This window comes from Prionailurus viverrinus, unplaced genomic scaffold (assembly GCF_022837055.1).
Source record: "Prionailurus viverrinus isolate Anna unplaced genomic scaffold, UM_Priviv_1.0 scaffold_33, whole genome shotgun sequence".
NCBI classification, from domain to species: domain Eukaryota; kingdom Metazoa; phylum Chordata; class Mammalia; order Carnivora; family Felidae; genus Prionailurus; species Prionailurus viverrinus.
Window position 1 is genome coordinate 1,748,340 of NW_025927604.1, and position 12,133 is coordinate 1,760,472.

The 12,133-nt window shown below is 51.0% G+C and overlaps 1 protein-coding gene across 4 annotated transcripts in view; it reads right to left on the reverse strand.

Moving 5' to 3' along the window:
• SNTG2 (syntrophin gamma 2) overlaps positions 1–12,133 on the reverse strand; it is a 136,610-nt gene that overhangs the window by 64,639 nt on the left and 59,838 nt on the right. The window lies entirely within an intron of this gene.

Consider the following 12,133-nt stretch of genomic DNA (forward strand, 5'->3'; position numbering starts at 1 on the left):
GATCACACGCACAGAGGCCGGGTCAGGGGCCACGCTGACTGCCCGGTGGGCGCGAGCACAGTCCCTCCTCCGTGGAGCCTGCAGACCACAGGCAGGTGCGTGGGAAACGCAGAACCCACGCAAACGGGCTCGAGACCCGACCCCGCGCTGCCGGGTCCGCAGGCGGCAGGATCGGAAGTGGGCTCCAGGCAAGAGGACCCCCAAGTTCCCGTCTGGGTTCTGAGGGAGGGGCCAGTAGCAGCCTGACCCATCCTCCCGTGGAGCCCGCGGCCCAGCATGGAGACGGCAGCCCCGGGCAGGGGTGAGGGCATCCGGCCAGCACGCAGGCTCCCGAGTGCACAGCAGCCCCCGACTCAGCACCACCGGCTCCAAGGGCAAAGGGCCAATTCCCCGAGTTCCCTGCGGTCCATGTTCCTGTAAGAAATGACGGCTGCGTGGGGGTACCTGGGGGGCTCAGTCGGTGGAACGTCTGACTTCGGCTCAGGTCATGATCTCGTGGTCTGTGGGTCTGAGCCCCACGTCGGGCTCTGTGCTGACGGCTTGGAGCCTGGAGCCTGCTTCAGATTCTGTGTCTCCCTCTCTCTCTGCCCCTCCCCCGCCCACTCTCTGTCCCTCTCTCTCTCTGTCTCTCTCTCTCAAAACCGAGTAATCGTTAAAAAGAAAAAAGAGAAAGAAAGCAAGCTGAGCTGCTCAATCCTTCTAGCTTGCAGGAGCAAGGGGCCGCGTTCCCACAGCGGACCCGAGACGCCGCGGGCTGTGCCAGTCAGCGCCTCACAACCCGCACAGGTAAGGCAGGAGTCACGCGCCCACTGCAGGCGACACAAAACACGCCCTCCCCCACTTGCTCTGTGACGCGGCCCAAAGGTGCCGAAGAGCTAAAGCGGAAAAGGCCGTCGTGAAACACCGATGTGCAACTAACCGAGTCCCGGGACCTCTCCTGTTCGCTGCCGCAGTGACCACGAGACGGATTCTGAACGGGTGGGAACCTCGGGAGCTGCTGGGGGCGGCTGGAGGCGCAGCGTCGGGGCAGGTGCGTCAGGGGCGGGCGGCGGGCGGCCCCTCTGCGGGGGGCCCCGTGGGGAGGCCCTCACAGACCCTCCCCAGGGCAATCCCTTCCCTCTGGTTCCCTGACGTGCCACACGATGGAGACATCTCAGAAACGCCAGGAAAACCAAGTACTTGTGATACAAGACACGGAAACCGTTTGGAAATGAGAGAGAGGAGATGAAGTAACACGCGTCCCGGCGTCTTGCCACGCACGGGCACGGAGAGCCACGCGTGGCACACGGCATGCCAGCGTGCCGGCTCTCCTCAGGCGTGCACGCACACGTGTCCACACGGAAGCACGAAAACACCACCTTCACGGTGGAGACACGACCACACCCTACACAACTGGGAAATTCAAAACTGTAAAGAGGGAAAAAATTCGGTCCAAACCTCATCACACACTTGGTACATTTCCCGAGGACCTTCTTCCTATTCTCTTTCTGAAACTTAGAGCCATACTGCCAATAATCGCGATCGAGGGCACGGAAGAGAAGAACGTTTATGGGTCACAGTTGACACAAAGCGGGACTCACCCACAGACCTCACGCTCGGAGGCAGAGCACCTTCTGGTTAATAGGAACCCGGGTCCTTGAGGGTGATTATGCTTTGTTCTATTTATCCCTTGTGTAGGGAGAGCTTGTCTTGCTCTAACTCCGTTGGAATGAAGTCTGTATCTAAATATAATTTAGCAGTTATCAGCACTTGCTCGAGGAGAACACGGCGTTCGCACGTTTTACAGGATTACCTAAGATGCCTGAGGTGTTGTCTGAAGAGCCGCCTACAGGCTGGCCCGAGACCCTGATGGCCTAGCGGGAACAGGCGACGGCCGTGAGGGGTAAGGACGATTCTGCAGGAACGAGTGTCAGCAGGGGCGGCCCTGAGCGGCGACCCTAGTTCGCCAAGCGCGTGAGCAGGAGCCGAGAGCGAGGGGGAGCGGACCCCCGTTCTCTGCTGCGCCGACCCCACTAATGGGGGTCTCCATCTCTGCCGTATGCCGAAATACGTCTTTAAGGCATTTTTTTAACTTTATTAATTTATTTTGAGGGGCGGGGGGGGGGGGGAGAGAATCCCGAGCAGGCTCTGTGCTGTCAGGGCAGAGCTCGATGCGGGGCTCGAACTCATGAACCAGGAGATCACGACCTGGGCCGAAATCACGAGTCCAACACTTAACCGACTGAGCCACCCAGGTGCCCCTAAGTCATTTTTTTAAAAGAAAAAAAAATATTAGTCATCGTAAAACTTTGAATAAGAGATTTGAAAGCAACTTTTCAGGTATTGCTGTCTTCTTCCTGCTTTGGATAATTGTGGGCTTTGCAACTCCTTTTATTTTTACTGAGCAATCTTGAGGCATGAACCACCCACAACATGTACTCATGTAGGAGCACAGTTTGATGAGCTTTGACAAACAGATACACCGCATGCCAGAACCTGAATCACGACACAGGCTAATTCTGCCCCATCCACACCCACACAAACCTTGTCCCCACAAAGTTCCCTGTGGCAGTTTGTAGGCAATTCCTGCCCTCCAGCCACGTCAGTCTGACAGAAGTCAGGTCAGCTAGATTAGTTTTGACTCTTAGAACTTCTACAAATAGGACCACACAGGAAGTATATGCACAAGGCTCCATTCAGCAGGAAGTCTGAGCTGTATCGGCAGAGGATTCGTTTTCATCAGTGGGTAGTATTCTACTGTTCGCGTACACCTGCATTTCTCATCCACTCACCTGCTAAAGGAGATCTGGGCTCCTTCCCGTTGGAGGGTATTATCAACACATTTGCTGTGTTATCAGTTAAGTCTGCACTTTGGATGTTGTGCCCGCTTGCGCTGCTGGGGCAAACATCACTTGCTCGTGATGTGGTACCCTTTGGGTTTTTTCACAGGTTGTTGACCATTTGTGCACCAGCGTTCGTGAGGGTTGTTGTCTGTAACGTTCGTTACTTATAATGCCATCGAAAGGTTCCGGTACCCGTATTATCCTGGCCTCACACAATTAGTGGGATACATTCCATCTTCCTCTATTTCCCGAAAAACTGTGGAGGTCACATGTTATTTCTTTGACAGAATTCACCAATTACAGAATAGTTGAGTTTACAGTCCTAAATAGCCTATCACAGCCCTGCATGTGATCTTGGTGAACGTTCCATATTCACCCTGTAGGCTTGGGGTGTGGTTCCCTGTAAAAGGCAGTTAGGTTCCAGTTGCTTCATAAGGTTGATTATGTCCTTTATGTCCTTACTGATGTTCTGTCTACACGTCATATCAACTTCTGCATAAAGAGTATTAAAATCTCCATAGATGATGAGAGGCTTGTCTAATTCTCATTTCTGCCAGGTTTTGGTATATGTATTTGGAAGCTCTATTACTGGGTGTGTGCCATACTTAAGACTAGAACGTCTTCCTGATGAATTGATTCTTTAATCGTAACGAAACACTTCTCTTTGTTTTTTGGACACTGCTTATCTTGAAGACTACTTTGTTAGACGTTAACAAAGCCACCTTTTTTGGTTACTGTTTATAAGATACATATTCTCTACTCTTTTAATCTCTACCCATCTGCATCTTTACATTTAAACAATACTTCCCGTGGTAAGCAGACTTGGGTCTAATTCAGTCTGATAATTTCTGTTTCAAATGGAACGTTTAGTTCGTTTACATTTAATATAATTCTCGTGTCACGGGGTTTAGTTATACATTGCTAATTTGTTATTTGTTCCTCTTGGGTTTTCTCCCAGTTCATTGAACATATTCTTTTAGGGGTTAATTTCTTTCATTATTCTTTTTTATCTCCTCATTGGCTATAGGGATCATAATACACACTCTTAATTTATCAGTGTTTACTCTGAGTCAGTACCGCATCACTTCAAACCTTGTATCTGATACATCCTCCTTCCCATGCCTCCCTTCACCAGTGCCAGGATCTCACAGCAGAGCATCTCAATGTGCTTGGCCCCCACCCTTGGTGCTATTTTTGCTGTCTCTTACGTCCACATACATCACCACCTCCGCCTTACTGTGCTATCATTCTGTCCCCTGAACTATCTAACTTCAAAGGAACTTCAGAGAAGGAAGCACAGACGTCTTACACACGCACGCTCCTCCTGTGGTGCTCCTCACTCCCTGTATATGCACGTCTCCCCCTGGCATCCTGTCCTTTCATCTGGAAGACCACCTCTTAGGATTTCCTGTAGTGCAGCCCCCCTGGTGGCATTTTCTTAGCTTAGATTTACTTTAAAAAGTCTGTAAGTGCTGATGCGTAGGGGCACTTGTATCCCAATGTTTATAGCAGCACTTTCAACAATAGCCAAATTATGGAAAGCACCTAAATGTCCATCAGCTGATGAATGGATAAAGAAACTGTGGTTTATATACACGATGGAATACTACGTGGCAATGAGAAAGAACGAAATATGGCCCTTTGTAGCAACGTGGATGGAACTGGAGAGTGTGATGCTAAGTGAAATAAGTCATACAGAGAAGGACAGACTCCATATGTTTTCACTCCTATGTGGATCCTGAGAAACTTAACAGAAGACCATGGGGGAGGGGAAGGAAAAAAAAGGCATTAGAGAGGGAGGGAGCCAAAACATAAGAGACTCTTATTAAAAACTGAGAACAAACTGAGGGTTGGTGGGGGGTGAGAGGGAAGGGAGGGTGGGTGAGGGGCATTGAGGAGGGCATCTGATGGGATGAGCACTGGGTGTTGTATGGAAACCAGTTTGACAATAAATTTCATATTTAAAAAAATAAAAAATAAAAATTTTTTTTAAAGTCTGTATCCCTTCATTTTTAAAGAATATTTATTATCCCATGCATGTAAAATTCTTAATAAACACTCATTTACATCATTGTACCCGGGTAAGTAATGTCTTTTTAAAATCTGGCTGCTGCCTGAATTTCCTCTTTCAGTTTTCGACAGTTTGATTGGAATAGTTTTCTTTGTATGCGTCGGGCTTATGACCATCCCCATCCTCATTCTGGGACTCGTCCACCTGATGTGTCCCACACATCACTGGGGCTCATTTGTCAGTCTCTCTGTCTCTGTTCTTGAGATGGGCAATTTTCCATTTGTCTCCTGGTCTCTCGAGCAGTCCTACTGCCATCTTCTCTCCATGGGAAGACGAACTAGTAGGCATTGGATTCTAATTATTATGCTTCCAGTTCTATGGTTACCATTCGTTCATTTTCTGAAGTTGCAGATTCTTCACTGAGAGTCCCCATCTGTTCAGTCATTACGACCGTATTTTCCTCTAAGGCCTTAAACATATTTGAAAGTGCTGCGTTAAGATCTTTGTCTGCTAAATTCCGTATTTTCACGTGGGGTCTATTTCTACTGCTTGCGTGTTTTCTTAGCTTCATGTCACTCGTTCTTGTTTGCGTCACTAGTAGTTTCTGGCTGCAGACCAGACGTTATCAACGACCCAAGGTAGTGACTATGGACTATGTTTTCTTCCAGGGCATTTCTGTTCAGCAGGTAGATCACTTACCGTAATCACCTTAAACGTAGGGAGTTTTAAACTATGTTGGGGTGGGTTTGCAGAAACCAAAGTGTTTACTAAACCCCTGTAACTTGAAGGGATTCAGCCTCCAGTGCTGTCCCGTTCACACTTGTTGCCAAGGGCTGGTTTTAGAGACTCTGTTATGGCAGCTTTATGGTTGCCTCTGTGCCCGAGGCGCAGCCCTTCCGAATTCGCAGCTGCACATCTAGTTCAGTCTCTCCGGTTTGGCCGGGATGGAGCCGCGGTGTTACCAGCACGGCTAGACCTCTGGCATCTTTGCTTGTTGTGCCCTCAGCGCCTTGACTGGGGGGCACAGGGTGGTCTTTCCCTGCGCACTGGTATCCTGGCATTCGGCCAAGGACTTGCGCAAAACCTACGCAGACACGCTTCCAGCTCCCAACGCCACCTCCTTCCGGGGACCCTGCTGCCCCGCCCCACGGCTTCTAGCTGATCCAGAAGCCCTGCGTCCTTGTCCTTGTCTCCTTGGTGCGCCAGGACCACATGCTGTGTGTGAGTTGCACTGTCACCTTGTGGTGTCCCCTCCGTCACGGCTCGCGGTCTTATATGGCCGGCTGCCCAGCACCTGAAAACAAGCACCTTGCTTCTACTATTTAGGGCAGAGGTTAGCACTGCGGGAGACGTGCTGTGCGGGCTTCTTCAAGTGCACTTGGTTCTTCCTGTGCTCACGGATCTTCTCAGAGCCCGTGCTGGACGGGAGGTCTGTGCCAACAGCCGCTTCGTCTTGTTTCACACATCCGATGTCTCGTGCAAGGACTTGAAAATGTCACTGTGCATACAAATCATAAAGGGAGTTTGTAAGAGATAAATTCTCAGGCCTCCTTCTTTGAGATTCGTGTTGTACAGGTGCTTAGATATGGCTTTGGAATCTCCGTTACTTTGACACTGCACGCGCTTTGACACGTGTCACGAAACACCACTCGCGTGTATCAGGACCAGGCCACGCAAGATGTTGTAGTACCCAAGCACTGTGTCTGTTTCTAGGGAGAAGTGTGTTTAAAAACGTCTATGTTTGTAGGCTGATTAAGCATCATTCAGTGCATAACCTAAATGTAATTTTTAAAACAGAAATATTAACTGTAATTTTAAAATGATTACAATCTGGGGCGCCTGGGTGGCTCAGTCAGATGAGCGTCTGACTTTGGCTCAGGTCATGATCTCACAGCTCATGTGTTCGAATCCCACGTCGGGCTCTGTGCTGACAGCTCAGAGCCTGGAGCCTGCTTCAGATTCTGTGTCCCTCTCTCTCTGCCCCTCCCCTGCTCACACTCTGTCACTCTCTCTCCCTCCCTCAAAAATAAACATTTTAAAAAAATAAATAAATAAAATGATTTCAATTAAATAATTAAAATGATTGTCGATATTTTCGTACCAGAGCAGAGTGCTGTATAATTCATGCCTGCTCATGGGCTATCTGATGCAGCTCGGGGCCCCCACCGGGGGCTCACAGGTTAGAGTCCATAGCAACCGGCTTCTTTCCACGTTTATTTCCATGAAATTAACTAATAAGTCACTAGAATGGACGGCAAGTGTTTGGTGGCTTTATTGAAGTTCTGGATTTTGGATATTCTGACCTAACATTGAGCCGATGACTATGAGGCAGCTGTTCACTGGAGGTTCCTGAGAAGGCGGTATACTAAATTTGTTATGCAGACCACAGACCAAAGACTCCAAATCCAAACCTTTATTTTACGTGGCTCTTTAGAATATGCTTCTACGTGGCGGACTGCAATGCCTCGGTGTTATCCTTAGAGAAGCTCCAAGATGGGACTTGGATTTCTTTCTAGTTTTGATGAATAAAGTAAAGGTAATTTTTAAACCTAGGAAAGACTCAAATGCTAGCAAGCAGCTGAATACTCACCACTTAGTGTTCAATTAATGGCAAGTGCGCTGCACAGCAGACAAAAATGCCTGTGGGTCACAAGTTCATAATTTCGACCTTGAGACATCCTGCTGGAGGTACGGGCCCGTTTTTAAATCTAATTTCAGACTGCGACACAACACAACCGTACTTTGGTATTGCACACAGCAACAGGAAGCGCCATGTGGTGCCTTGGGGGAGAGGTGGCCAAAGCTGGACGCCCCGTCGCCATGACTTGGTCTGGGAACCCTGCGGGACCTTCACAACCTAGAGGCAATTTAAGAAGATGGGTTTCTGCGAGAAGTCCCAATTACCCCTACACTTAAAATCTGTGAAATGGACGTGACATTCACAGCCTCATGTGGTCACTGGGTGAAACCCCTAGGGGTTGCCAAGGGTATCTGAGCCACATCCGGAAAGCCAAGGGCAGGTGGGGTGCACCTGGAGGGGACAGTCCCCTCCCTCGGCCTCCTGCCCTCCCCGTACCTCCCTGAAGAGACAGACTTTGAAAATACTCCTTGCCTTAGTTAAATACTATGACCTTGTGTCATAAAATTAGTGCTTTTAGAAGTGAAATTGATTAGAACAAAATGTACGTAAGACTTTTACAAACACTTCTTTTCTTGCAGAAAGCAAGACACATGTCACCTATATACCCCTAAATAATGAAAAAAAAAAAAACCCAGAAGCCTCACATCCTCCGAACACACTGTGTTTTCCCTACGAGGAAGACCCCACGGTGGGTACAAAGCCCGGATACCAGCGCGGAATTTTAAATCCGAACTCTTAACAGTTAAGAACCTTGAGACACTACTTCCTCAGCATCAGAGATTCAGCGAGGGGAGGCGAGCCGAGCGGCGGAAAAGCCAGACTGAACTGTCACCTCTGAGTTCCTGGCAGGGCTCTGAGGGAGGTTCTTAAAGGAAAGAATGTTTCCATAATCGCGTAATTAACTCTGCTGTCAGCATGTAATTTAAGGTGAGTACGCGACGTGTCTGATGACGAACTATTTTGACTGCAGCGTCACGGGCCCTTCTCAACACTGTTCACGCCCGATGCTCTCGTCTTTCTTACTTTAAAAACCCGTAATCACGTTGGCACAGGGCGGGCTTGACACTCATCTCAGGGACAGGCTTGGTGACTCTGCTCTGTCTCTAGCGTCATGTTTCCTTCAGCTTTCGGGTGGTGACTTTGCCTCCAGAACTCTTCTCTTTGCGGGCTGGCCTCCGTAGTGTGCTACCTCCCAGGCCACCCGCGTGCACTCGCATGCACACGCGCACCCACATACACCCACACCCACGCACACGCCTCCCCACACATGCACCCCGGCATGCACACCCACGCTTGCACGCCTGCCTGTACACGCCCACACGCATGCACACATGCACCCACGTACACCCACGTGCACGCACCCGCACACCCTCACATGCACGTCCGCACACACCCACACCCACCCGTGCACACCGCACACGGGCTTGGGGGTTGGTTCGGGGCGCAGTGACACCGTCAGCACCACCCCAGGGCACACGGCCGGGCAGCGGCTCAGCATGGGGTGGGGGCGGGGTGGCCCGAGAAGCGACACCAGGATGGCCGCCGGGCCAGGATGGACCCCTCCACATCCCCGCGGGCAGCCGGTGGGGGGGTGGCATGGCTCCTGGGGAGGGCACGTCCCAGCACTGACCTGAGGGCTCCGGGCCCTGACCACCCAGCACCCAGCTGCCCCTGTGGGAGACACCCCCCGACCAGCCGCCTCGCCTCCCCGGGGCCGGAGCAGGTCCACCTGGCGCCTGCCTTTGGGCACCAAGTGTGGCCTCGCCCTCTGAGTCACAAAACGAACAAGATGAACACGTATTTACTGTAACACATTTTAAAACAGCAGGAAAAGTATCTTTTGCTCTTTTCACACAGAAGAATCCAGAGCTGAAGCAGGCTGTGGGAAGGGACCTGGGCCCATGCAAGGTCCACTCCATCCAGAACCACCCATTTACTACGTTACAGAAATTATGGGTCAGCGCCCCTACGGGCATTTACGGGCATACCTGTCGGGTCAGTGCCCCTACGTGTGTTTACGGCCACATCCGTCGGGTCAGAGCCCGTGCGGGCGTTAATGGACACTCTATGGGCCAGGTCAGCGCCTCTATGGGCGTTTAGGATCACATCCGTCGAGTCAGTGTTCCTACGGGCGTTTATGGCCACATCCATCTCTAAAAATCAAGTATTTCCTAATTTTTCATCTGCACGTCATTGAATGTCCTCGGAATGGCACAGACTGTGAACGTCTGTGGAGCGAAGGGAATGTGTTTTGTGCAGGATATTCTTCCTTTGGGGTCCTCTGTCCTGCGGTTTGCCCTGAGCTAGTCCAGAACTGCGGCCAGGATGGCGTGGACACGGTTGCCACGGCCAGAGAAGCTGTCGCCGAGGTGCCCGTGGTGAGGAGGAAACGCACCTGTTAGAGGCCCAATGGCCTCTGTCGTTTACTCGTCCCCCACACCCACATTTTACTAGAAACTGTGGATCCTGCCTTTTCTACACAAGACACACCTTGCTGAGCCATTTTGCGCTTTTGACGTAAGAGCAAATGCAGTGCGTGATATTGCAAAGCAGAAATACTGAACATAAATCAGTTCACGTAAGAGCAGTAATTCACCATTCCACATTTTCACTACAGAAGAATAGTTTTCAGCTATTGCTTATACAAAACTATAAAATTAAAATAGCCTAACATCATTAAATGTACTTTTAGTAGAAATCTATCCAGACACAAGATTTCACAGAAACATCAGGTGCGGGAGGGCCCCAGGAAGCACTGGCCGCAGGGTTAGGGTGAGATATGTCCACGCCCGGTCTGTGGGTCTCTCGTGCCTTCCCAGAGGCCACAAGGACCACCCACGGAGGCCTGGACCCTCTGCCACCTTCACCAGGGAACAGCCGCTGGCGCCCTCGACCTGACGGCCACCTTGCCCCCTCAGCAGACCCCTCACGTCCTCACTCCAGTGACACCAGAGGGTCCCAGACATCTGCAAGATATGCAGCAGGCGTGTCACAGGGTGGAGGGGACACGGGCTCCAGCTTCCCCGTGACAGGTGCCCACTCCTCCCATGACCACCCGTGACCTCTCTGGTCTCTTACTCTCCTCTCTAGGTCCCTGGGCACCAAAGAATGGGGGGATGCAGACCACAGCCGTGGCTGTTTTGCATACAGCCACCCCAGGGCCAGCCCGTGAGATGTCACCAGGCCGGGGGCTCAGAGACGGTGTGCTGCAGGCAAAGCCAGGTTTCTGGCGGTCAGGTCGCACCATTTCCCGAACCCAAGCTCAGACCCACCCTGGCACCAATCACCACACACGCCCAAGTCCCAGCTTGGGAGGAAGAACTCGTCAGTTAGAATTTCCTAGTAGATGCTTTCAGTGTTTGAATTTAAGTCAGTAAATTTGCCAACACATCTGTCATATTTACACACTCAATGAAAGTTTGGAAGAGATCCATGTGGCATAACGCTGCATGTTCTTATGTCCGTCCACAGTCTCAGGTCCTGTGTCTGAACACAACTGCCTGCAAAGCCAGAACGTGGCGACGGACAAATCCAGACCAGAACGATGCTTTAATGCAGAACCGGGAGGCCCGCATCTCCAGCACCTATGCTTCTGAACGTCACCGTCCCCTCTCAGCCGGGCACCCGACGCTGGCTGCCTTACGCCATCCTGGGCTCGTCTGGCCACCAGTTCTGCTCTCTGGCTCAGCTCAGCCTTTCAATTAAGTACTTGCATGCATTGTATAAACGTATACACTTGGCGTGTACAACACATTATGAACAAAGAGTAACAAATCTTGTGTTACCGTAAGTAGGGTGATCACATACACATGCGTATCTTACACAAATATACCCCCTTAATGAGAAACGCCATCTAACCCAAACACAGACCTGGCTCCAACCCTGCTGCTTATTTTTGCTACTCAGTACTCGGATGTAACCCCCTTGACCCTCAGTTTCCTCCTCTATAAACAGAGTCAGCGATGGCAGCTTTGGGGGACCAGAAGGGCGACGTGGACACCACAGCACTGACCCGGAAACACAGGGGCCACGCTCAGTTAGTGCTGAATACAACGAAACGACGAGGCCTGTTTTCCCATAAAATCCGGGTTGACGCCCACTTCAGCCTCTGCTTACCGTGAGTTTTCTCAGTAGCTGACTGTCCGTGGATGCGGAACTGTGGCCTCAGCTGAGCTCATCTCTGTAACGTTCCGCATGCCAGTTTGGGGGGGGGGGTGCACCCTCATTAGTCCTTTCAAGTTTTTGTTTAACACCCAGAAGCTTGGAAAGGAGACTTCGTTCTTGCACGGCGCGATCAGTGAGTTGGTTAACAGCCTTGCTCGAATCCCCGCGAAGCACACGCACGGTGCGGTCAGGTTTCCACTGACGTCCCCTCAGAACAGTGAGTCTTCTCTCCAGGGCGAAAGAGAAGGGCCTTGGGCCCTGGGCAGCAGGGGCCTCTCGAAGCATTTTGTTTCCTAATTTTCTTTAAATGGACCCAGGGGCCTCTGGGGGGCTCGGTCGGTTCAGCATTGGACTCTTGACTTTGGTTCTGGTCATGATCTCACGTTTCCTGGGATCGAGCCCCACGTCAGGTTCTCTGCTGACAACATGGAACTTCCTTGGGATTCTCTCTCCCTCTCTCTCTGCCGTTCCCCCACTCATGCACACATGCTCTCT